General features: G+C 41.7%; 1 long non-coding RNA gene across 1 annotated transcript in view; it reads right to left on the reverse strand.

Moving 5' to 3' along the window:
• Positions 1–24,076: 24,076 nt before the first annotated feature.
• The window catches only part of LOC145657998 (uncharacterized), a 1,930-nt gene continuing 45 nt past the window's right edge, over positions 24,077–25,961 (reverse strand). The window contains exons 1-3 of the long non-coding RNA XR_014123924.1: positions 25,755–25,961; positions 25,067–25,245; positions 24,077–24,816 (exon numbers count right to left, since the gene is read on the reverse strand). The exon at positions 25,755–25,961 is cut by the window's right edge and continues 45 nt beyond it. This is a non-coding gene — a long non-coding RNA (uncharacterized LOC145657998). The remainder of the gene's footprint in view (positions 24,817–25,066; positions 25,246–25,754) is intronic.

Below are 25,961 nucleotides of genomic sequence, written 5' to 3' on the forward strand. Positions count from 1 at the left end.
CCATGTGTGGTCCTGTAACTCTGGAGAGTGTCCCAGCCAACACGAAGCAACAGCACTGGGCCCATGCAGTGCTGCATCTGACCAACCTGGCTTTACAACTATTTACATTGAATGCAATTTTTAACTAAATAAAGCCTGTCGAGACATGCACAGCTTTCTGGGAGTCCTCACTATGCACCTCTTCCAGGCTGTTGTCCCATCCTGAGGCCCTAAACTGAATCAATACTAATGTGAGTGGTGAGGTGCCTCTCTGCGGGATTGATTTTAGTCGTAGGGAAGTAAAAAAAAATAAAAAACACACTGAGCTGGCTTTCACAACAGCCCTCCCGTGTGGACGACAATGCTCATCATTGCAGAAAGTTGTGTGAGGGCTAGACAACGCTACTCATAACAGAGCGATACAGCAAACCAAACAGTTTCTAAAGTTCACTCTCTATTTTTGAGAGTTTAACAGTCAGTGGGCAGTATCCTGAGCAATAAAATAAAATTCACTTGCAATTAATAATTAAGAAATCCAGACTCTAAGATAGGACACTGAAGGACACTGTAAATTATAAATGCTTGCCTGATATAAATGGCTTTCCTTTCCCATAGCACCGCTGTTATATTTTAAACATTAGTGGTCAACTATATTGTATCTGCTGTCTGTTATGTGCTGTAAGCTGACATAATAATTACTGTTTCAACAGCTTTACATCTACCTTTTATAACTCTGTGTGCTGCTTAAGGCCCTGACAGGGTGAGAAAATGGTGGTCACTCTATGGTGAGACATTCTTACTCTCACTTTTCCCATAATATGATGCAGTTTAAAAGAGAGGGGCCATAGTGGATCGATACAGGGTCAGTCAATGATGGATGAGGCTGCGTTTAACTAATTTCACCTCCAGACAGATTACTACACACAGGCCCCTCAAACGGATGCTTTCTTACTAAAGTGAAAATGCACACATGTGGCTGCAAATGAACAGATACCACCTCATGGTTAACGTTCAAGTATAAATCTGTGTTCTGCAGATGATAACTGAGAGAGTAAGGGAGCAAGGGATGAAAAACAGAGGTGATGCTGAGTAGGTCAGACCAACATGTCTAACTTCACAGGGTTCTGCGGCTCAGATGAACTCATTAGAAGTTAATTAATCACACCTATCGATCCATTGTCACTTTCCTCTCACAGCCATGAAAGACAGGGTTCAGGTTCTGCGCAAATGGCTCTCCTTGGCAACCGGCCCACCCATCTGGAATCTCAAATCTTTCATGCCGTCATGCCCGTTCCTTCTGCAAACGCAGGTGATGTGCATCATGGCCAAAAACACAGAAAGCACAGAGAGAATGCACTGCCCAAAGAGATCCCCAAAACTGTCCTCTTAAGCCTGCATCTGACCCCAGGGTGGATACTGTTTTTTAATATCGGCTCACTTGTACTTCTGTAGGAGAGGTTGCCAGTGGAATCTGGGTAACAGATTAGATTTGATGAGATTTTTCACAAGTGCCCACTGCTGAGCTGCACCATCTTATGTGCTTGAAATGCAGCATGAAAACACAGTCGTTGATACCCACATGTTCAAGGCCAGAACTCGAATCATCACTCTCTACTGCAGTGCTCTGATTTGCCCCTCTGAATCCTTGGTGAGCCTTTAGAGTAGAAGAGATCAGTGTTTGTGTATCCATAGTGTGCGCCATATCAACCTAACCCTTTAGGGAGTAGCGTTTTTAGAATGAGTAAAACCCTACTCAGTAAGTAAATGTGACCTCACCTTACATTTACATAATAGACAGAGATAGCATTTCTTTCAATATATTTAAAGTCATAAGAATGGATGCTAATATGATATCTCAGACTAGCCCTAACCTTAACCAGTTTTAACTTTTAATATGAATTGAGATCATGCTCCCTCTGCAAATAACAGATACTACCATAACAGACTCACTAGACCATATAAAAACATGCATGCTCCATTGCATGCGTCTGGACATGGCACTGTCACTCTTCCTGAAGACTGGAATACTACCAGATAACACAGTGCAAATCAATGTGGGCTGGCCCACTGGGACTATCCAACAGCCAGATTCTAGACCTTTAGTTCTTACTTTCCTGGAGGTATTGGTGTGTTTCGGTAGATTCTGTGCTCCATGTATAAACATGCGCTGTACTCATAAGAGTGAGGGCTATGTTCAGGATGATGAAGGCGTTTAATATCACAAATTCACAGGAGCCCTGTGAGCTATGAAATATGTTTGTCTTCCAACTCATCCAGTCACCAAAGAGCTCCAGTGGTATTTCATCACTATATAGCTTCTACTGCATGATCTGCTCAGAAATATGACATTTATAGCCTCCTGTAGGCAGGAGCCGTTATGAGTGTTTCATGTTTTGCATGTCCGAGCAGAGCTTTGATCAGAATCAGCATGTGTGATTCAGAATGAAAACGAATGTAAACTTCCGCTCAGTTTAAGATCTTAGCCATGAGTGAAGAGCGCTGGTGATTCCAAAAGGCTTGGCAGAAGTGCAGATTATCACGCATGTTATAGTGCATGTTTTCAGTGCATCCTAAAGCATAAAGTTGCTCACCAGCCAAGCCAGATTCTCACTTTCTCTGATGGAAGCACTACGCATTTGTTTCAGCATGCATCAACAAGGTCATTGCTCAGGCATTCCATGCAACACACCCGGTGTTATTTTTTGTGTGCGCAGAACATAGTGGCTTTTATTATGGCTGAGAGGGAAGAGAGTGAGGAGGGATGAGGAAGAAGTGAAGGAGGAAAAGAGAGAGGAAAGAGAGATAAGGAGGGAGGGAGGGAGGGAGGGAGGGAGGGAAGGATGAGAGAGCGACACACTCCTTTCTGCTGACTCTCGGCGGCTGACGGAGTAATGGGAGACTGCAGAGTAGCAAACCCATCAGCGCTGGTGCTCTCTGCTCCTCCGTCCGGTGGTGGTGGTGGAGTAGGCGTGTGGGAAGGTGGGTGTGCAGGAGGCCGTCAGCTCCCCTGGGGCATTAGTGAAGGAGCCATCGCTGATGCTGACTCCTTCCTTTCACCTCCCTCGCAACGCTGCCCAGGTGCCCTGCACACGATCCCCCAGTGCCCACTGCCTGCTGTAATTAATGCCCAGCTGGGCAATACGGGACGGGGATGTGCCGATTTCTGTCCACGTTTCATTTCATCATGGTGAAGCTATAGAGGTCTGATTTATGTCACCCAGACCCAGTGGATGTTACAGGACACAGACTGGGGAGAAGGGGATCAGGACTGAACTGAAAGCACTCGGAAGTACAACAACGATGTTATGGACCCATAATGGTGACACTACATCTTTTGTCTACATGAAATTACCCAATAAATTTACAAGGTGAACGTCAAAGCCGATGTGGAACCATACATCAAAATTGTTGACCTTCAGCAGTATTAACTACTGATGTTGAAATAAAAAGAAGAGTGGCTCGTGTTGGTACTGCGTGCACCCTGGGCAGTGTCTCGTTAGCGAGAGGGCATTTTCAACCTTCACGACATATGTTTCCTCCTACTGTGCTCTAATGGATATAATGGCCTTGTGGGATCTTTAGCAGTTAGAGCGAGGAAGCAAGAGGAGTAACATGAATCTGATGACGAGGTCAAAAATTCTGGCCTTGCCTTGTGGTCTCCCTTCACCCACTTACTTCCACCCTCATCCACCCTAACCTCCACTCACCCCTGCCCGCCTCAGTGTTTGCCGTGTGCCTGAATTGACGCTGCATGTCCGGGACCCAGGACAACTCCTGCTGTCTTCTCCTCCTCCAGTTTCATGCCCTGTGCATGCGAAAACTGTATCCCGCCCAGCGAGAGAAAAAGCAATTAACCTCGCCGACTGAGAGAAAGCGCTGCATTTCTGTGGTGGAACTGAGAGAAAGTCGCTTGATATTCCGCCGTGTCCGCTGCTAAGTTGTAGCACTAAACCTCTAGGAAGCTGTGCACTTTCCTAGTGCCTCGGCTAGCCCATGTCTTTCTTTCCAGCAGGAAGACATTCCCCAGCACGGCATGGACCTGATTATGTAGATAAATCTCTCATAGAAGCCATCCAAACATTTAACCTGAGGGGGATGCCAAAGGTCCAGAAAGGAACATTCCTCCCCAGGATTTTGCTCCAACCAGCTGGATATACTAAATAGCTCAAACCTGCAGGTGTAATAATTTGGCTTCATCTTCTGGCTGAGACAAAATCATGACAACACTTTTACTTGGCAAATCCATTTTTAAGCTTGATATTTGCTCTTTTTTTAATCAAACAAAACTGAGAGACATTTCTTGGGGGGAGATGCCTTCAGCTACGCTGTTTCCTGGGGTCTGAGAAGCCAATTAGGGAAGATTTATGTGGAAGCGGTGGGCAGGTGTAGGTGGGAGTGTGTCTTTCGCTGTCCTGGCCAGTCAGAGGTGATGGAATCCCGGTCGGCAGGCAGATCAATGATATGGATTAATGATGTCTATTCTTCTGCCGCTCTCCATGGGAAATCTGCAAGGACTGCAGAGATCTTCAAGGTTAACGCAGCACTCCCCCAACCCCTTCTCCCCCACCAGGGATGTTGTTTGTTTACCACACATCTCCTCTGCAGGTGCATGCAGTTAAACGGACCAGCCAGCAGTCACTTTCATATTTGCATGGGCTTCGTCTGAGGGTACAGAGCCCAGCTGAGACAGGCAGGTCCTTGCCCGCTGCTGCCCCGCACCGTGCTGTGACTAGGGCAGGGAGACATGCCTGGAGCCAGGGTCATTCAGCCAGGCTCCAGACGAGAGCCGCTGCCCCACTCCACAGTGCAGAAGCTCAGGGAGACAGCGGCCAAGGCTGGCATGAACCAGCCAGGCACTGCCGCTGTGTTCCTTTGTTCATTTCAGGTTTGTTTCTCACAGATAGCAGTTTATCAATTTATCACTTGAAAGAAGTGATGCAGGGCACCAATTTTCTTTAAATACTCAAACAAATACACTGTATACATGAAGATTACTCACCAGTAGTTTACAGTACATAACATCACTTTGGTATAAATCCATTATGTACAGAAATAAGTCAATCTTGATAAATATTGAAGTCAATAAAATACACAACAAGAAATGCTGTATACACAGCGCTATACAAAGAAATACTGATTCTTTTCAGTCTGGCTCGCCTGCGTAATGTCCTGTGTTGACTGCCAAAAGCTGTCAGAGAACACAGAATACTTCTGAAACAGTTGGGAAAGAGACAGGAGACCTGCAGAGTTATTTTAAGTAGTCTGTCCTAATTTCACAGAGATTAAACCAAGTGTAAATTGACTAACTAAACTTCAGTTTACATAGCACATCCATAACAGGCCCAAGACAGGAAAATTGTAAATGAACATTAAACATTTTGATGCACAGTAAGAACACTGAAGTCTGCAGTATCTCCTGCTACCGGTACCCACTGAGAATCGTGGAAAATCTCATGCCTACAGCAATGTAAAAAATACAAACAAAATCCCTCCAGAATGGAATCGATTCCCAACTGGTCCAGATTGGTGCTGTCAGTGCAGTTCGAGGGAATCTTTTCTACCCCTGTGACTCTGAAGACTTGGACAGATCTGCCATTTAGATAGAAAAAGCTGAAATTTGAGGTCTCTTATGGGACTCACCCTCATCTAAAGGGCTTACATAGATTTGAAACTTTATTAAAAACAACAATACATTATAAACAATACAAACATTAACAATGAGGAATATGTTTATTGACATAGTACAAAAGGTTTCATCTAATTACTTATTGGGTTTTTTGGCCTAAGTTTTATGTTAATCAAAATAGTGTCTTTTAGCTTTAATGACAGTCTGACATATTTGGCTTCATGAAGTTTCACAAAGCATGTAGTATTCCAGGTCTTTATGGCCAAGAGGATCTTCCAGAGTTCTTCACAGAATTGTCTTGGAACAGTTTTTTCTCAGTGAGTGGTAATGTTCATGCTATAGAAGCTATAGAGCTATAGAAGCTATAGAGACGCAATAACAGTGGTGGCCATGGTGATCATTTTCTTTGGTTCTACACCTTGATGGACTTTCCTTGATGGTCTAAATTGTTGTGTTGTTATTGTAGGTTTTGATATGTCCTGTTACATAGTAAGGCTCTGTTTTGTTAGTCTGGAAAATCAACGCTTGATTTATTTCTTTTAAACTGAACTGAATTTGAAACATATATTACATGCTAACACCGCCATAGCTTTCACAAATAATAGCCTGGCACTGTATGTTTTTTTCAGTGGGATTATGATCATTGTAAGCAAGCTATTGGTGTGTGTTGTATCTGTGTGTGACTCAGGATATCAAGCCCTTTCCGGGTCTTTAACGAAACACCACAAATGCGCAAAGAGCAAATGTGGCTACTGGCTATGCTACCTCTCGATGGCTTCGCTTTCATCCCAGAATGAATTGATCAATTCTGCGCTGAGGCACTTTGCAGCCCCTCCAACCCCCACCCCCTGCTGAGGAGTGCCAGCTACCATCTGCGTGTCCTGGGGTCGAGTGCTGAGTGCGGGGCGAGAGCAGGCAGAGTGTGTCTGGATGGTGGACTGTAGACACAGCTAATAAGGTGATGGATTAAAGAACTGGCTCTAATAGGAGCCATGGGGCCTAACCCAATCTATAACAGCATGAGTGTTTGTGAGTATGTGTGTGTGTGTGTGTGTGTGTGTGCGTGTGCGTGCGTGTGCGCGTGCGCGTGCGAGTGTGTGAACGTGTATCCTTGCATAAATATGTGTGTGTGTCTGTGTACTGATGCATACGGCCTGCGATAATCCACAGGTAATAGCTACTACTGCCCCGTGTTTGTTATTGGGTTACTGAGACCAGAAGAACGACGCCTCTCTTGTTCTCTTTCACTCACTCATTCTCTCTCTGTAACCCTCAGCCTCAGTTCTCCTCACACCACCAGCATTTCCTTGCCCCTCCTTCTTGAATTCTCTGAGTCACTACTTTATCTTCCTATATATTTTTCCTTTTCCTCTTTTTTGTTTCATAGCTCGCTGCTAGACCAGGACAGGGGAATGGTGCAAATCCACTGTTGGCCACCACAAACTGTGACTGTTTTCCACTGACCTATATAGACACAGACACACCGAGGGACACTGCAGTATTATATGAGTAAGCAGGTTCTTTGGCATCCTGGGAGACAGAGAGCACCACGAGAGAGTTGGGCACATGTGCTACTCCTTGATCAAATCTGTATGTGGGTTGTTGTTTTTTTTTTGTTTTTTGTTTGCCAAAGTAATGAGAACTCCGACTCTTTCAGGGTCGGTACAACGTGATTGATCAACGGATCAATAAAGTGAGCAGTCCTGAAAAGCAAGCCAACCATTTTGTCCACATGCATTTCTAGAGGTGAAGGCGCATGGAGTCAGACCAATGCTTTGACCTTGTCGGTCAAGTTTGTAGAGGAGTGATGCAAATCAATTTATGCAGTCATTATGTCACTAAAATCATTACGGAGAATTTCCATTGAGGATGTGGGCCTAAGCTTTAGCAATATATACTCTTTATACTGTTAGGCTCATCCTGTTTAGCTAAAAAACATCCTACTCATCAGTTGCAGATTTAAAACCTGCGAATGCAGTCTCCTGACTTATCTACACTGCATTTCTAACACTTTTTTTGCTCATGATTCCAATTATTCTAAACACATTTTGTTAACACTTTACTGAAGGACACTGTCTAGAAGGTTGCATAACACCAATATAAGCCCTTCATGACACCTGACCAAACGTACATAAACAGAAAAATGCTTTATGCCAAGTTGACTTAACAACTACATCAAGTGACACAGATTTTTGGTGACATTGGGAAGCTCAGCTTTTATTTATATATGAGGGTGGCATAACGCTGATAATGATACAGCTTACTAAGTGAGGACGGTGGTAGAACCGAACAAAGTCAGGTGACAAAGATGTTCTGTAGTATCTCCTGTACTACTGTTGTAACAGTGACAGGGAAGACAGCGCTTTCTGTGTGACAGATATTTTAGTGACATTTTTGACAGTTTTTACTCTCACCATTAAAAGGTGATGTCCAGAAATGTTCTTTTTTTTTTTCAGAAATGTTTCGGGGAATGAAGAAAGATATACTGGCACCACATAAGATATGGAAATGATTTGCTCCCAAACAGAAAAACGTGTTTTTGTAATGTTTACCATTCTTAAAGGCCTGCACAGCTGTTTTTATTTATCTGAGAAAAAAACATCTCCACAAAGAATGTTGTATATTCCGGTTACCATCCAATGTTTATCCTGTAAAATGACATTAAATCAAACATCTTTTTTCTTTTTTTTCCATCATCTTTTACCATTCTGCTGCAAGTATATGTCTCAGCAGACCAGGGGTATGGGCATGCCAAAGGTTGGGGCGTGTCAAAAGGTGATGTAGGCGTGCAAAAAGGTTCATTCTATTTGCCAATAAATGCTGTCAGTTACACAGTGAGACAAACAAGGTTGCCGGTGTGGATCCACTTCTGACTCCACTGCAAAATCTTATGTTCACTTTCAGTATGAAAAAGCACGAAAGCTCCCAGGGACATGACTGCATTGCCTTTAATTAACATGGGGAACATAGCTTCATACAGCATTTCAATACAGTTATCATTTTTAACTATTGTATTAGTCTCACTTTGTTTTGGAACAAATTAGGTCAGTAAAAGATGCAAATGTGTAGCATCCTAGCTAATACAGTCAGTTGGGGATCAGCTGGCTGTCTAACTAGTAGGATGTTAGCTAAAACAGTCAAAAGCGAATCATGATTTGCAGCATTAAATATATCCTTGTAAGAACTTGCTTTGTGTAACACAATGTAATAACACACAGTTTGTACTCCCCTTAATTCTATATCTGCCAGTACCACAGGAAATCTAAACACCAGTTAATCTAAACCACAGGTAATCTAAACACCTGTAAACGTACTGAGTAACAGATGAACACTGCTTATGGGCAAAGGTACCACAAGGCATAGTTGTTTCCTACAGCAAATGTTAGTGCCCTTAATGGACATTCTCTTTCAGGATGTCAGGATGTTACTGAGCCCCTACCCATCTCAGCTGCCATGGCTACTCCCACCACCCGCTGATGCTCCCTCCTGTAGCCCAGCACACCTCCACCCCAGCCAACTACTTCTCCATTGCCCTTAATGGACGTTCTCTTGTGGGATGAGTCTTGGACACATGCACACCATTGCTACAAGACTAGGACCTCTAGAAATTTAGACTAGACATTAATTGCTTATTTTTTCATTTTTTATTTATTTTTCTCTTAAATTTGTTATTATCCTGGTGACCATTGTCGGTCAGAGGAGGATGAGCCCCTCCTTTGAGTCTTGGTTCCTCTCAAGGTTTCTTCCTTATGCTCTAGGGAAATTTTCCTTGCCACTGTCGCCCTTGGCTTGCTCACTGGGGCTTGGACTTGGACATTTCTAAACCTGCTTTGTGACAACATCTGTTGTAAAAAGCACTGTATAAATACATCTTGATTTAGATTTTTTTTTATTGCTAGTATCACAGATGTTTGGTTGGTAACAGGTATTATCAGGGTCACAAGATAACATTTGAACATTTCAAGCTCTAAAGCATTGCTAAATTTCCTTACTTCAGTGTGCTGTGGCTGTACTGCTGTACTCTACTTATTGTTAAGGTTCCAGATAGTTTCTGGGGAAAGCTAGTGTTTCTACATTCTACCTGTTGTCTCCCTTATATAGTGTTCTACATAAAATTGTCTATGTGGGAATTAATGCATGAATAAATAAGCAGAGCTTTTCAGACATGAATGATGTTTGCTTTAAAATTCAAAGGGTACAACAAATGTGATACTGTAAATTTTCCACAAAGCAGCGAGATCAATGAAACTCACTTTACTTGAGAGCTTGAGGAAATATACATAACATAGCTCAGTGGCTAAGGTACATGACTTGTAATCGGAAAGTTGCTGGTTGACACCCAAACTGCAACTGTTGGGCCCCTAAAGAAGGCTCTTAACCCCCAATTGCTCACGTTGCACTCACTCATAATCGTAGGTCACTTTGGATAAAAGTGTCAGATAAATGAAAATGATAAGATCTTATAATTGGCTAAATAGAACTATTTAAGCCAAATAGCAATAGTTGACAGTCTATTCTCTCTTTAATAAAAATGTGTATATATATTATACTAAATGTCCAGACTTGATAAAATGCAATTGTGCAAAGATTTTTATACGAACTTATTTACTGAGAATCGGTAAGTTTATAGTTACAGACTATAGCCCCTATGTTACAGTTTGTGTTAATGTCCATGTAAAATACACAAACATCTTAAGTGGTAAAAGTCTTAATGTCATAAAAACTAAAATATGAAAACAGTATAGGAGATACTACAAAACATCGTTAGTTAGTTCAATTTTACTAGCAGCCTCATTTATCATCACCCTGACATACCAAAATCCTCTGAGTTGCAATGTCAGCTGTCCTTATGTACATTTCTCCAGCCAGACATCTTAATGTCACCCAAAATCTGTTTTACTTGATATAGGCTAATTGTTAAGTCAACTTGGAGCATTTATTACAGCAGATATTTGTTGGAATAAGCATTTATAAATGTTTATGTATGTTTATGTCAGTTGTCATGAAGGACTTATGTCTGTGTCATGTAGCCTTCTAAACATTGTTCTTAAGTAAAGTATAACCCACATTTCTAAGGCTGAATCAATTTTTCAGCAAAGCCAGTAGTCCACATCTGACCCTCAAAAATGCTAGCATCCACAGCTTCATTCACAAAACTCCAGTTGGGGCATTTTCCCAAGTGGAGACAGAAACCAGAGAGCCTCATTCCCCTCTCAAATTCCAAATTTCTTCATCAGTCACCTTTTGCTGTCTGCTGAACGCACCTGTTCTGTGTTCTGTTTTCATTTCTCTTTTCCCCTTATCCATGATCCTGGCATGTTGTCAAGGGCATCGTGTCAGGCCCCCAGGGTGTGTGTGATGAACAGCAGGGCAGGACAGAGAGCAGAAGGACCTGTCTGCTCACATGGGGCTAAATTACCACCATCGATTATGTTCCTTTGACACCTCAACAAATTATCCGATTGCTCATCTTGTTAAATGGCGATTATCAAGCTGTTTGTGTCGCATTATGGGGTTTTGGTTTCCTTTCTCATCCTCTTTCCACCTCGCTTTATGCATGAAATGCTATTTCTTCCATTTTTTTTTTTTTTTGCAGACTCAGTCTTTAGGGTCATTTTCTAATAGTCTACGGTGCCATCCCTGTAATAAGAAATCTGTGAATTGACGTGTGTCAGCAGAAAGATAATAGGTCAGAAGATGTAAATTTGCCAGAATTATGTATTTTTTCCCGGCAAACATTACACTACAGGTGCTCTGGAATTGAGACATCATCACCTCCATAATTAACTAACCAGATAGATAGATAGATAGATAGATAGATAGATAGATAGATAGATAGATAGATAGATAGATAGATAGATAGATAGATAGATAGATAGATAGATAGATAGATAGATAGATAGATTGATTGATTGATTGATTGATAGTTTTCCACACATAGACCTAGCATAGTCAAAACTCTGTCTCTAAATCCAGAGCAGTTATAGCTTATAGTAAGGAAAGATTTTGCCTCAGTTGAGTTAATTTAAAGTTATCAAGAAACTTATCTCACTGCTTGACCTGATTATTTTTCAGTAGAGATATAGAAAGTTCAGTGTTTTCAACTCCTAATTTGTTTTTGCTTGCTTCTTTGGGGTTTTGTTGTTGTTGTTGTTGTTGTTGTTGTTTGTTTGTTTGTTTTTTTCTTTCAAACTGAAATAAAATGAGTAAACTCAAATTGAGTTCTTACAACTTATTTCATTCCATTTACCTAAGGAAAAAAACAGCCTAAACTCATATCTCAAAAAACCTATAAAATAAGTTGTCTTATGATGTTAAGTTGAGGTACATATTTTGTACAGTGTACTGGTTTGGATGGATTCATTCAGCAGGCACCACTGGAGTTCAACTGGAGTTCGACTCTACAGCAGCTTAAATGATTGACAGAATACACACTTGGGTCCTATTTTGATGTTGCAAAGTGAAATGTCTATAACACTGTTCAAAGGCTAAAGGTAAGGGGAACAGATACATTTGCTATTTTTATGCCACTATAACTACTATGGCCAAAATGGCTCATGGATGAATACCAACCAAAATAAGAGGGTGTGTCGGACAGATATAATTTAGTATTACTTATGCATTTACACAAGGAGCACTTGACACAGCACCAGTGAAGCTTCATGGAAAAGGTCCTGTCTTACAAGGTTGCAAACCCCTTGTAAGTTACATAAACTACCTGTCGGCTTTTGCTTTTTTTCTGGACAAACCCAAATCAAGCCATTAAGAAATGTGAGAAGCTAGGTCAGGCGTGATGCAACACCAGTAAAAACATTTTAACAAAACAGCCACATACAGTAAGCAGATGTCTTTGTTTGGCTGGATTTTCTCTAGGTCTGTTTTAAGACTGTTGCCTTGTGGTGTCATAATTTCAGTTATCTGAAAGCAGTGGACTGGACTGATATTTCACTGTGAATATTCTGTGAAGTTTATATTTTACATTACTGGAACTGCTGAATGGGTCAGACAGCATTCTGAAAAATGAAGAATGAAAATAGCATTCACTTCTTTTTACTCATGCTCTAGAAATGTTCTGTTCTGCTTGTTGCCTGCCCTTTAATATCATTTGCTGCTCAGAACTCAATTTATTCTGATATGCTATTTAACAATAAGTCTAACAATAGTACTTCCTGCTGAAGATTGTTTGTTTGTGAAGTTCTGTAGTCCTTTGTTCTGTTGTCCCTACTAATGTTTTGCTTAGTTTATTGCATAGTGGTTTGTGTGGCTTATTGCCAGTATTTATTGTTTTGGGGTACCATTGCTGAGTGCTGTGTTATATTCACCACTGTGGTTCTGGAGGACCTATTCATTCTTCATTCAACACAAGGCTATGATGAGAAGGAATGGTTAATTTTAAATTATGGTTACTGATAGATCTTCATGTTTGAAAGTATTGTAAATAAATAAACCTTAATGAGCTATCTATCTGATAAGGATGAAATTATAACAAGTCAATAAATACAATAAATATAGACAAATAACAATAATGATAGCCAAGAATGATCTTACTAACTAACAATTCAATCCCCACTACTACCAAGTTGCCGCTGTTGGGCCCCTGAGCAAAGCCCTTAACCCCCAATTGCTCAAGTTGTACTCAGTCATAATTGTAGGTTGCTTTGGATAAAAGTATCAGCTAAATGCCATAAATGTAAATTAGCTTACTAAATTAATGTTCTATGAATAGAACTGTAAACATTAAGCCTAACTAAATCATTAGCTAGCTCAGTATAGCTGTGTAGTTCCACTAACTTGTTAATTTGAATAGACTTAGCTATCTTTTCAGTGGCTGATATCCTTTGGGCCTTTCCATCTTCTGAGCAATATGGTGGCAAACAATTCAAGAGCAAGAAACCCAACTGGCTCAGCGTCCTCTTCACTGTCAATTAAAGAATCGATTGTGGAATTTTCTGATAAATTTCAAAGCTAAGATGGGAAACATTACTGAGTATTTAGGTGCACCTTGTTCTGAAGTAGATTAATATTTAAACCCAATATTTTTATAATTGTTTGTTGAGTTAATATAATAATCGTATAGGATTACATAGGATTTAAAGTACATGACTTATATAGTTCATAGTACTTGGTCTGTAATGCAAATTGATCAAAACAATTATGCAGCACTATCATCATCATCATAATCTTTTTGTTTAGGAGGCTGAGAGTTTCCTCATGTGGGGCACCCAAATGCTCCCAGGCCAGCTGTGAAATGATCCTTCCAGCAGGTCCTGGGTCAGCCTCTGGGTATCCTTCCAGTAGGACATGGCTGAAACCTTTGTAGTAGGAGCTGAACAGGGGACATTCTTATGTGATACCCAAACCATTGGCTTCTCTCAGTCTTTAGGAGCAGTGGGTCTACTCCGAGGCCTTCCCAGATTGCTGAGCTCTGAGCCCTATCCTAATATGAGAGTTTAAGTTCAATTCTGCCACTAGTATCCATGATCATATTTTTTTCAGTTACTACTCATAGGTGAGGGATGTAGGATGACTGGTACACAGAAAGTTTCATCCTAGAACTAAACTGCTTCACTATCAGAGACTGATTCAAACCATGCATAAAAGAGCATTATAGGGTTTGTCCAGACAAAGCTCTACTGCTACTGTGCAAAAGGTTGTGTGTGTGTGTGTGTGTGTGTGTGTGTGTGTGTGTGTGTATGCGTAGATGAGTGATGTCTCCATCTTGTTATAACTATATAGAAGTTATTCTTCACTTATGCTACAAACACTTGTGCAACATCAGTGGTGTTATTATATTTGCTAGAATGGGAACTATATAGCCCACCTTCCCTTTCATTCTAAACATCAAGATGTTCTGTTAACTTTGCACATACACAATTGTGTCCTAACAAACATCATTCTCTCTGGCAGTCAGTGAGAGGAGCAAAACTTCATTTTGTAAGCAGTGCCATTACTCTGTTTCTGATACGGATTTCAGAGGTCTTTGATAGCATTTTGTGTCAAGACCTAAATAGCTCTCACTTTGGCAAAGCAGATTTTACCTTCATTAGCTTTGAAAATGTGTATTCAGTGTGGCGTCCCACATTTCTCCTTTATTTACACATAAGTGAAGTTTAAAAAAAAGTTGAATTGCCACCACCGAATTACTGTTTCATCTACAACCAGTTTGTTTTTGGGTTTGAGATACCCGTCTTATATTACATAATACAGATCATAATACAGGAACTAAAAGCAGGGGCTTAGAATACTAGATGAGTTGTGGAGAAGCTCCGAGTGTGTTAACAGTGCCTATTGACTGCCTCGCCCTCTGGACGCCACTTGCCCTGCACAAAGCATTTGTTCTGAGATTTTATGACTCTATACTTCACTCTGCTCACGGTCATCTTGGTGTCTCATTCTAAGAATGTAGCAATCCCATCTGTCCCTTTTTAATGCATTTTACAGCCCAGCTTTTGTAAGGTACCAGTGGGCCAGTGGTCACTATTTCTTGATAGCATCATTTACAAAGGGAAGGGTGGTTGGGTTGTATGGCCCACTCACACAGGCGATGAAAGATGGTGTTATTATTAGAGCTCTCTTTTCTGACACAGAGATAAAACAAAGAGTGCAGAATATAAACATCTGTGATCCTGCTCTCAAGTTCATGCACGCACTTAAGTAAATGGCATATGAGGAATGTATGACAAATATATACAACATAAGGAAGGGACAAGAAAACCAAAAGCAGTGTGTAACTAGCAGAGCAGACACGATGCTAGACTCAGGCTACATTAGTGCTTTAAAGCTTTCATTCCCTTAGGAACGACACATTTACCAAACCCTTGGGAATGATACAATTATGTGACTTTTACATCACAATCACATTTTTCCAGTTTTCTAATATCGTCTGGTGAATAATTTTAAACAATGGGTGTATGTGGATGCTCTGTTGCATGTAAGGAATGCTAATAAGATTGTCTGGACTGCTGGAATCCTCACTGCAGCGCCGATGCTCCTTCCTATTCTCAAAAGAAATCATTTCACTTGCTGAACCTGCAGTCAGTGGCTTTGAATGCATGGCACACCTGCTCAGTGGCCAGTCAATCCATTGCTGAATTCAAGACATTTTTAAGGACAATCATCTTTTCACAGACACATCAACCTTTAAAAAACTGCTTTGCAACCAATGTAAGTCACAGTAAATGTATTCCTTGAAAATAATGCAAAATGTAACACAAACAAATTTTGTTAATGAAGGTCACAGGATCGATTCTTATTGGCAGCTCTCTCGGCTGCCAAGTGAGTTTTAACATTCGTGCCGTTTAATATGACCTCTGAGATCACCTAGTATTCTCCCTGACTAGCCTGCTGGCATGATGGGTTTGTACTACATCAGGATGTTACCACCTTGCTTACCTGTGGCCATCAGAAGGCTGGTAGCAGCCTGAGTGGAGGTCAGCATGAGGTTGTAGGAAACAAGGTTGTAGGAAACTGCCTAAGAAAATCAGTTAGCTTTATTTTGATATTCTTGCCAACATCTCATCCTGGACATGATGCACCTCCATTCCTTTGTGATCAGTCAGAGTGAACAAACTCCAATTTCTATTCTAGAATGTTTTCGCAAAGGTTAAAACCTTGCATTCTTTTTAATTGGGTTACAGGCATACGCCTCTTAAAATTAAATAATGTAAATAGAAATTGCTTAAAGATGCTTAAGTGTATGTCTTGTTTTGCAAATACAAATCTCTTTCCGGTGGTGCCACAAACAAGCATGTTGTGGTCATTTCAACATGAACCATTGACTGTTAACCTGATTATGGATCACAGTGGCTTACAAAGCAACAGCATATTGCGCACACCAATTTCAACCCTGAAAACTATGGATCATACTGTGATCGATCAATATTAACATATATTCCTGGTTAGCCCATAGACATGTAAAATCAATAAGCATATTTTCCCCCAAAGAAAAGCAATGCATTCCTCACCTTCACTGAAAATGGATACATCTTCAATTTCTTAGAATATCTTTATGATTTGTAATGTAGTCACAGTGTGTTTTTCTACACAGTAGTGGACTGTGTTTCTACAAGCTGTGCAGCTCTGGGTTTTCCCTTGATCCAGAGGACCATATGGGCTGGAGATTAAACTCAGATTAAATCACACCCCAGCACCTGTCCAGAAAGCTTGTGATGAAGAGTACCACTGAATTTAGCATTACATTAATCGAGAATGTTATTACCTCAAAGCCTTCACTTCGAACCTTAGACATGCACTCCATGGAGATTAAAAATGATCGATAACAAAATAAAAGCATAGAAACATTCATACACCCACTGTAAAAAACTGAAACTTTGAGCATCTAAGAGCACAGAACAGGAACTGGCACACCAAAGAACAAATTTTGTGATTTATGCCACTGGAAACCCATCCCTTTAATCTCTTGCATACCAACCCCATGTGAGCCCATTCCAGGCATGTTACATCTGTCATGGCAGGTCACACTGAGCTCTGACAGGACATCCTGAAGTGGCCTCTTGCTCCGATTTTCCTTTTTTAATCCTGCACTTTTTTAGTCTGATCTTCCCAGTTTATCATTGTAAACCTTTACATCATCGGCATTTCCATTAAGGCAGCCACTCCCCAGGGTCACGTTGACAGCCATTATACCAGGACCCGCTCTGTCCCGGGGGAGCCAGAGCTAAGAGCCCCAGAACCCAATCTGAAACTCTTCCATCTCAAACCTGCCACTCTGCAAAGGGATGGTGGCCTCAGCCAGGAGCATATAATTATAGTTCCATAATTACTGTTTGGCAGGCAGGTTCCTTTTTCCCAGTCACATTATTTAAATAGAATAATACAATGGTAGGGCACATGGGTCTCAGATTCTTTTTTACAATGTGTAGCGTGCACTGATGTAAAAAACAGCCTAATGACACACAGCAAAGGATTCTGAAGCCCACATCTACTACTGATTTAAGCAGCGCAGTACTCATCTCCATTACTCAAACTCCTCTGCAACAAGGTTGCTTTACCCCAGAAAAGAGGTGATCCAATTGTTGTTAAAGAATTATTCCAAACTTCCTTTTAATTTATCCAGTTAGTTAGCTAGGTAAAGTACCTCATTCCGCAATAACAGATCATATTTTATGGTGTGTGCCATTAGAACCAGCTTCTAGTAAATGAATGTCATTTATTAATGATGCATTCATGTAGATGCAGGGCTGGGAGCTGTGTTCAGCTGATGCTCAACCCCCAGTCTTACTTGGAGCTGCTCCCAGACCAGGCTGTAATGCATCTCCCACAATGCTCTCCGTGGCACAGGTGTAAGAGTTATTTAGCACTGTGCAAGGCAGTTTAAAATCTTCCAAGAGTCTAACGTGGTAAATACATCGACGAGCCTTCTTCACCAGGGTGTGGTTGTGGCTGTAACAGTGAGCGGTAAGGAGACGGCGGATCCGTAGACGCGGCTACAGGAACAGGATCTTGATCAGGACGGGCGGTCTCTCTCACGCCGGGAACATTCTTGGCGGCGGCATCCACCATGCCGGGCAGAGGATCTGGACGGGTGGCTTGCGGGATAGCCACAGATACTGGCGGGGTTACCCTAGAGAAACACAGACACAGAAACCCCTCGGCGGCTCCCCAGGCCTACGCGAGCGATAGGGAGGGAGCTCGCAGTTGCGCTTTAGTGCACACCAAGTGCCTAGACATGGACGGTCTGTGCATTCATTCCGCCTACCCCCCGCAGCGTTGGTCAAGACGGGTAGACTCTCGGCGCTTACCTGGGATCTTCTTGTCATCAAAATAAACGGGATGCTGCTTTTTACTCGGACGACGAGACGCCTATCTACCCGCAGCGCCAGGGGATTTGCCATCTCTGGTTTGGTGACGCTGAGACGTAACGAACTCGGACTGTGTAGAAACAGCCGGAGTTTCGTCCCAGTGGAACATTTTTTATTTAAAACCTTTGGGTCATATTACCAACAATGAGGACACGGGGATACATGATTAAAGAAACACACGAGTACACGAAAGCAAACAGGGGAATCAGGCTATAACAAAAGACTAGGATAACAAAACATGCTAGCAAATGAAGGCTTTGAAAGAGACGGGCTTTCAAACATCCAGACATTAAACCAAACGCACAGATTCAAAGAAATACAGCCATTCAAATAAACAATGAACCACAAAGACACAGGGCACATGACAGGGTTTAAATACATGAACTTAACAAGATAGAAACCACGGACAGGTGTAAGCAATCAAACGAGGCCCGGAGAAAACGAAACTATGGTATGGAACTAAAATACACACGAGAGAGAAAACATGGAACACGGAAGATGGGAGGGACTGATCATGACAGTGGCAAGACTATGGTAAGTGATGTGAAAATCAGCGTACCAGAAGCCATCGCCCTACTGTAATATTTATTACTGATAATTAATTAACTGGATAAGAGTCTGCCAAATGCCATAAATGTAATTTGAACTAAGCATACTAAATGCCTGATGTGCAAATGACAGATGCATGGACAATGTACTTGTGCTGGCCATCATGACCTAGGTTGAAGTGCTTTGAGCTGTCCAACAGATGCTTGACAGAAGCTTAGCCTATTTTGAATAAGACCGGCATGTACTTTTTGTCCTTGGCAAAGCTGACCCCTGAGCTCAGCCTGACCACTGACCTCAGCCTAACCACTCTGCTCAACCAGGCAAATGCTGAACTAGTCACAGGTCCTGAGCCAATGTCAACGTCCATCAGAATGTGAATTAACTGTGACTCCTCTTAATAATAATAATAATAATAATAATAAAATCCATCTATATAGCACCAATCACATACCCATGGTCACTATATAACCACAGTGAACACAAAAAAATCATCATCGCCACAACATCAGAAAGTTCAGCGTGGAGTGAGAAGAGTGAAAGCATTCGAAAAAGAGAAAGTCTGTTTCCAGGGCATCATGAGCTCTCCTGGCCCATTCCACAATGTGTAAATAGCACATCATCAAATCTCTGGTCTAAAATAAATTGTAATCTTTAACTCAGTGTAATCCATTGCTGGCTTCCCTCCATGGAGCAGGCATGGTTTAAGTACTGATGAAGATCCTGTTCAAGTTTAGCAATTCAATTAAATGTCGGTTCAACATCATTGTGCCTTCTGGATTCTATCTTTGACCTTAACCAGATAGTGGGTCAAATAGATTCTATAGCTCACAGACATCACAGACAGGTTTACTAAAAGCATCATTACACAAAGATCGTTGTTAAAAGGTAGAGCAAGTGACTCAACTTGTCTCATGTCAAATGTCTAAAATCATACCATAAATCTGAAAAATAACAGTAAATCTGGGTTAATAATTTGATAATGTAACTTGTGTATAGATTTTCTGAAATGTAAATTTAACCTCACAGTTGTAGTTGCATGAAACACCTATGAAGTAGCATAACCAATTCACTGGAAAATATTCTTTTCCTATATTTTCCATGTCCCAGATGGGTAGATAGTGGGTGGTGCATTATAAAACCCTTTTTATTTAACCTTTGATGCTCCTTTTGAACTACGCTACTCTCCCTTACTTATGACCTCCTTTAAAATTCTCAGGTCACTGCTTCAGTCTTTCAGATCTTTGTCCCAGTGGGTATTCCAGCCTATACATCTACATGTGGTGACCACAGACTAACCAAAAAGCAAAGGTTCAGAAGGAAACTGAGGTGCTTTGAAGTCTGGAAATTAATGTTTGGTGGCAACCTACAGTGCTGCCGTTTCTCCCCCCAGAAATCCTGGAAGGTATGTCTGTCCTAGTGCAGGCTTTTGGTGCTGCCACGGAGCACATGGGCATTAGAATGCCAGGCAGCTCTCGGCACATCGAAGCTGCATGACCTGTTGACTTCCCAAGAGTCTGTGTGAGAAGGGTTTTAAAGAGCAGCAGGCACATCTGTGGCTGCTGTGGGTCGGGTAACATCCCTGCAACCCTAACACGCGATTAGCGGGGAGCAAGAGTGGAGCAGGTGGAATTAAAACGCTTTTGGAGGCGTTCAAACTGTAGGCAGCTGACAGCCTTCCCACATCTGTTTGGGGAGAGATAAAACGGCATGCTCGGCTGTCACTAATCGTAGAACAGGGACAGGAGCAGGACTGTAGCTTGGTTTCAACAAGGAATTACTTTGGAATGAGGAGTGGTGTAGAGTCTCAGTTCAAGAAGATACCCCGAGTTACATGAGTGCGTAGCATCGTAGTGTGAACAGTAACAACGGAAAACACAGTGGCAGAAACAGACATGCACGCCTTGTGGATGTTTTGTAGCTCGGGCTGTAGAATGTACCTCCCAAGAAGCCTGTTTCACAACTGATAATGCAACAGGAACAGATGTGTTCTGAGAAAACCTCGCGAACTTGTCTAACCTTTGTAGACAGAGCTCAGAGTAAACAGTGAAATAAGTCCAGGCATTCCTCCCTGTTCCTCTCCTCTATTTATAACCAGTCAGGGCTTCACTGCTCGTTCGGGGGGTTGCGGGGGGATTTGTGGTAGAAAACAAACAGATGTGTGCTGTACTCCATCCTGCTTTCTCTCTCTCTCTCTTTCTCTCTCTCTCTCTCTCTCTCTCTCTCTTTCTGCCTCTGCTTTTGTCTCTCTGCTGTCTCTCTTTTTTCTCTCTCTCTCTGTTCTCTCTCTTTTTCTTTTGCTCTTTCTGCCTCTTTGTTTCTGTCTCTCTCTGTTGTCTCTCTTTTCTCTCTCTGTCCCTCTCATTTTCTGTCACTCTTTCTGCCTCTCTGTGTGTCTCTCTCTCTCTCTCTCTCTCTCTCTCTCTCTCTCTCTCTCTCTCTCTCTGTGTGTGTCGTCTTCTCTCTGTCTGTTCCCAGAGTTCTAAGGGAATTACAGCTCAGGAGAGAGGTGTCTGTACTGAGCAAGCCTACACCAGGGCAGACTGGGGGCCGGCTGAGGGGAGAGTAGACCCGAATGGACTCCTGCTGTTCCCTGCCCTCCGAGCCCTGCGTCTCCCACAGCCTCTAGTGCTTCCCAGCATGGCTGCATGAGGCGCACCTGCTGATTTAATCTAAAGTGTGTGGCAACTCCGAAACGTCCTTCTGTGCTCAGCAGTAAATAAAGGAACTACACACAAGGCTGTGCTTCCTCACACGACCAGCATCAGGCATACATACCAGACCTTTATTAGAAATTCCAGTAACAGTGCTGTTCCTGGCACACGTGTACCAATGCTACTCCTACCACGATGCCACTAGTAAATGTTCAAAATGTCAAATCACCCAAATAACATACAGTCAACTGTGGTCCTATGCTCAGAGACTGATGGTTCCTAAAGTAGAGTTCAGCTGACAAGTTGTGACGGATGGGTTGCAGCCTGTAGCCGTGTACCTATACTGGCCAGGGAATCTTGCTACACATAGGTTTTCTACAAAATTGTCTGTAAGTACTACAACACAAATATGGATAGCTAGGCACCACAGTACTATGCACAGCTAGGTGCATAGTAAAGCTCCTAACCAGTTAATCTTTTTATATGTATACAGTACAATTGCATTTTCCTACATGGATGTACTAATTATACTGGTGCCTTATAATAATAGATTAATGTAATCAGTCTCAAGTAATTAGTTGCATAAAATGAAGCATAAATTTGCAACTTTGATAAATAATTAAAACGACTAATTTAGATCATGAATAATGTTATGATGATTCAATCCAATCTGAAACATCACACTCTCATTTCCAACCAAAGAAGGTAAGTAAATTAATGAGCTGAGAGTGTTCTGGAGGTTTTCTAAGGAAAGATTTTGGCAGTTATTTCAAAATAGACAGCTTGGTGAAAATAATGTAACATTTACTGACGCACAAAATCTAAAAGTCTAAAACACAAATGAATAGTACCCATATTCAGTACCTCAGTGTAGAGCTGAAATGAGTATGTGGCAGAAATTTAGGTAAAGAAATGTGTGTGTGTGTGTGTGTGTGTGTGTGTGTGTGTGTGTGTGTGTGTGTGTGTGTGTGTGTGTGTGTGTCTGTGTGTGTCTGTGTGCATGGGAAAGTGAAAAAGTGGAGTGAAAAAGAATGATGTAGGATCACATTTGGCTCGTGACAAGTTCATGTTAATGAGTTCAGCTATGGTACTGATTCCATACATAAGACCACAAGTCCTTTTACTGAGAGTGAGACGATAGCAAGGCCACGTGATGCGATGATTAAACATTCCCTCTGAAGGTCTGGGCTTGGATATGACCTGAGAGCTCGCTCATGATGTCTCATAGGCAACAAAGATGTGCCCTACATTGTGACTACGTAGCATTAGGAAACCTTGTTAGCTAATTCTGTGTCACAGCGGTAGGTAGCTGTAATAGTGGACTCTAAAGCTGTGTATAGAAGCTTATTGCATAAAAATTATATATATATATATATATATATATATATATATATATATATATATATATATGGTCTATTATTTTATATATATATATATATATATATATATATATATATATATATATATATATATATATATATATATATATATATATATATGATGGATACAAGGAACATGAAAATCCAGAGAAATTCCAAGGGCTGAAGGAAGAGCTAGAAAAGTTGTAGAGAGTGAAGGAAACTGTGGTTCCTGTGGTAATCGGAGCACTAGGGGCTGTGACCCGCAAACTGGGAGAACAGATACCAGGAACAACATCCGAGATCTGTGTCCAAAAGAGTGCAGTCCTGGGACACAGCTACGATAGTTCACAGAACTCTAAGGCTCTGGTAGAGGACCAGAGCATAAATTAAAAGGAGACCGCCTGGGGGGGAGTGGGGGATTTATTTTATATATATATATATATATATATATATATATATATATATATATATATAATGTGTGTGTGTGTGTGTGTGCATGAGATAAAGACAGAAAGATGCTTGGCAACCTCTAACAGTGTTTATTTCATTCATATTCATGAAGGTTCAACTTCATGACCACCTGGTGTGAAATATTAGTGTGTGTGGGGGCGAAATGTTACTGTGTGTGGTTTAGTCCTTTTACATGTATGATTGTCCTAGATCTACTAAAGCCTCCTGCATGAGACTGCCACATTCCTCCAGTTCCCTGGCAGAGGGGCTGTGGTGTGTGAGGGATTGGTCTTGGGTGTGAGGGTGTGTGTAAAAGATTAGCTGAGATTTTGCCTGTATGTTGGTGTGTGTTGCTGTGCATTAGTTTAGATTTAAAGATACCATTTGCTCTGTTTTTCTATATGGAAAAATATTTGTTTGTGTGTGTGTGTGTGTGTGTGTGTGTGTGTGTGTGTGTGTGTGTGTGTCTGTCTGTCTGTCTGTTGGATCCTTGAGGATGAGCCCTTCTGCTTTATTTATTGTGCCCCCAACTGTGAGTCCACGGGCAGGTGTGCGTAATGCATACACACACACACACACACACACCTCACACACACACACACACACAGAATCATTCTCTGCTGTATTTGCACTGTTTATTTTTGTTTGATTTCAAAGCAGCTGTCTATTGCAAAAAGAAATACTCATAATAAAACAACCAGATACTGGTCAGCCGGAAACACAATAATTGTTTAAGTGTGTGTATTGTGTATGAGCAGAACCAGTCTCTTTGGATGGCACCAGTCTCTCTGGATGGCACTCTTCTAGTTACCTGATGATTCTGAATAAGCGTTGCTTATACAACACAGAATTTTGGAGACGAACATCAAAAAGATTTGAAATGGGTGGACATTCCATTTCATTGTTTCCATTTCATTGTTTGAAGTGAATTCTTGTGTAGGGTATGTGGTGCTCAGAGGAGTAGGTTGACTGCGGTTTTGGACTAAACACAGGCTGACCTTTAAACACTGTTTTATGCACCTTTGTGAAAATGTGTTTTATCCTTTATTTGTTCCACATTTTTTACCCCCCAGAATGTTTTGGAATAGAACTCAGTGATGTTGGGGACACCATTGGAACAGCCTGACCATAATGGCACCACACGCTTAGTTCATCTTTGTGTGATGTGCAAGTAATTAAATGTGGAAAATTCAGATCGAACATTCCTGGAACTCAACCCAACGCCAGCTGTGTTTTTTAACTGAATTTCTGTGTTCTGAGACTTGGAAAACAAATGTACCAGCAGAGCCACTGTGCCTCAGCGAAGAATGAATGATGCTGTGGTGAACCCTCTCAGCCATGGCTGTCCTGAGAATGTCCAACAGTAGACCAGCAAACGCCTACGTGAACAAGCCAAAAATAAGTTCTCCTGAAGATGATCTCATTGAAAAGCAAAAAGCTACACAGCTGTGTACGCTTACATCCTAAAGCGGAAGTTCGGGTTTGACCTCCAGTTACAGCAGCAATCTCAGCAGGCAACACCAGAATACAGGGTCCTGCTTTCTAATTGGTGGGGAAAGGCTTTAGGGCTTCCTTTCGCTGTACTCCATTAGTGTGTGACATGCGGTCTTGTGCTAGCCGCTCCTGTACCTGTGTGATGTGGCAGAGGGGACGCTCGTCATTTGCAGGTTGATGGTGTTGAGACACTGACAGCACTGTGTGACCAGTAGGCTGGAAAGATGTGTGTGGAAAACCTCACAGAGACACATCGTTAAAGGGAGGTGCGTGCTGGCATGAGACAGGAGACGGCTCTTCTACACTAAATATAACTAAGGAGGGAGAAAGAAGAACAAAAGACAAATTATAAGGTGTTAAAGCCTTTATTATTACTAAAATGCGACATAGCTAATTATTGAGCAAATTACTTAATTAATTGCGTTATTACATTATTATGTAATTAGTAACAAATTACATTATTACGTAATTAGTCATTACGGACATATTTTGTCCTCCACAATGCACTTATCCCACCTATTTAGAGTCTAATTTATGGTTTTAATGTGCTAATGTATGGTGGGGCCTAACGCCAGAGCCAGGAGGATCGTAACTCAATCTCTAATGCAAGCACAAACTGGCTGGTGGAGCAGAGGTGGAGGCTGGCCTCTGTGTGCCTGAGGAGACAGGCATGAGAGACAGCCACATAAGCCATACAGCAAGAACTGCTCTTAGCCTGCCACATGCATTATTCACTACATAGATACATACGCTCACACAGGCCAGCCAAACCGTGTACGAGTACAGCAAGACCCAGAATGCATACATCAGTTTATATACATACATCACCACACTGCAACAAAATCCCACAGTCAGGGGCAATGTATCCTTTTCAGTGCCTGATGATGACTGTCAGGTGTGGGCATATTCTCTAAAAGCATAGAATTCCATTTCCATGCCCTGAAAGGAAAAAAGGCCAGGCGCCCTGTGCGTGTGCATGTGTGTGTGCGCGTGTGTGTGCATGTGCACGCGTGCGTGCGCGCGCACGCAC

This window comes from Electrophorus electricus, chromosome 5, assembly GCF_041902795.1.
Source record: "Electrophorus electricus isolate QZ-2024a chromosome 5, ASM4190279v1, whole genome shotgun sequence".
NCBI classification, from domain to species: Eukaryota; Metazoa; Chordata; class Actinopteri; order Gymnotiformes; family Gymnotidae; genus Electrophorus; species Electrophorus electricus.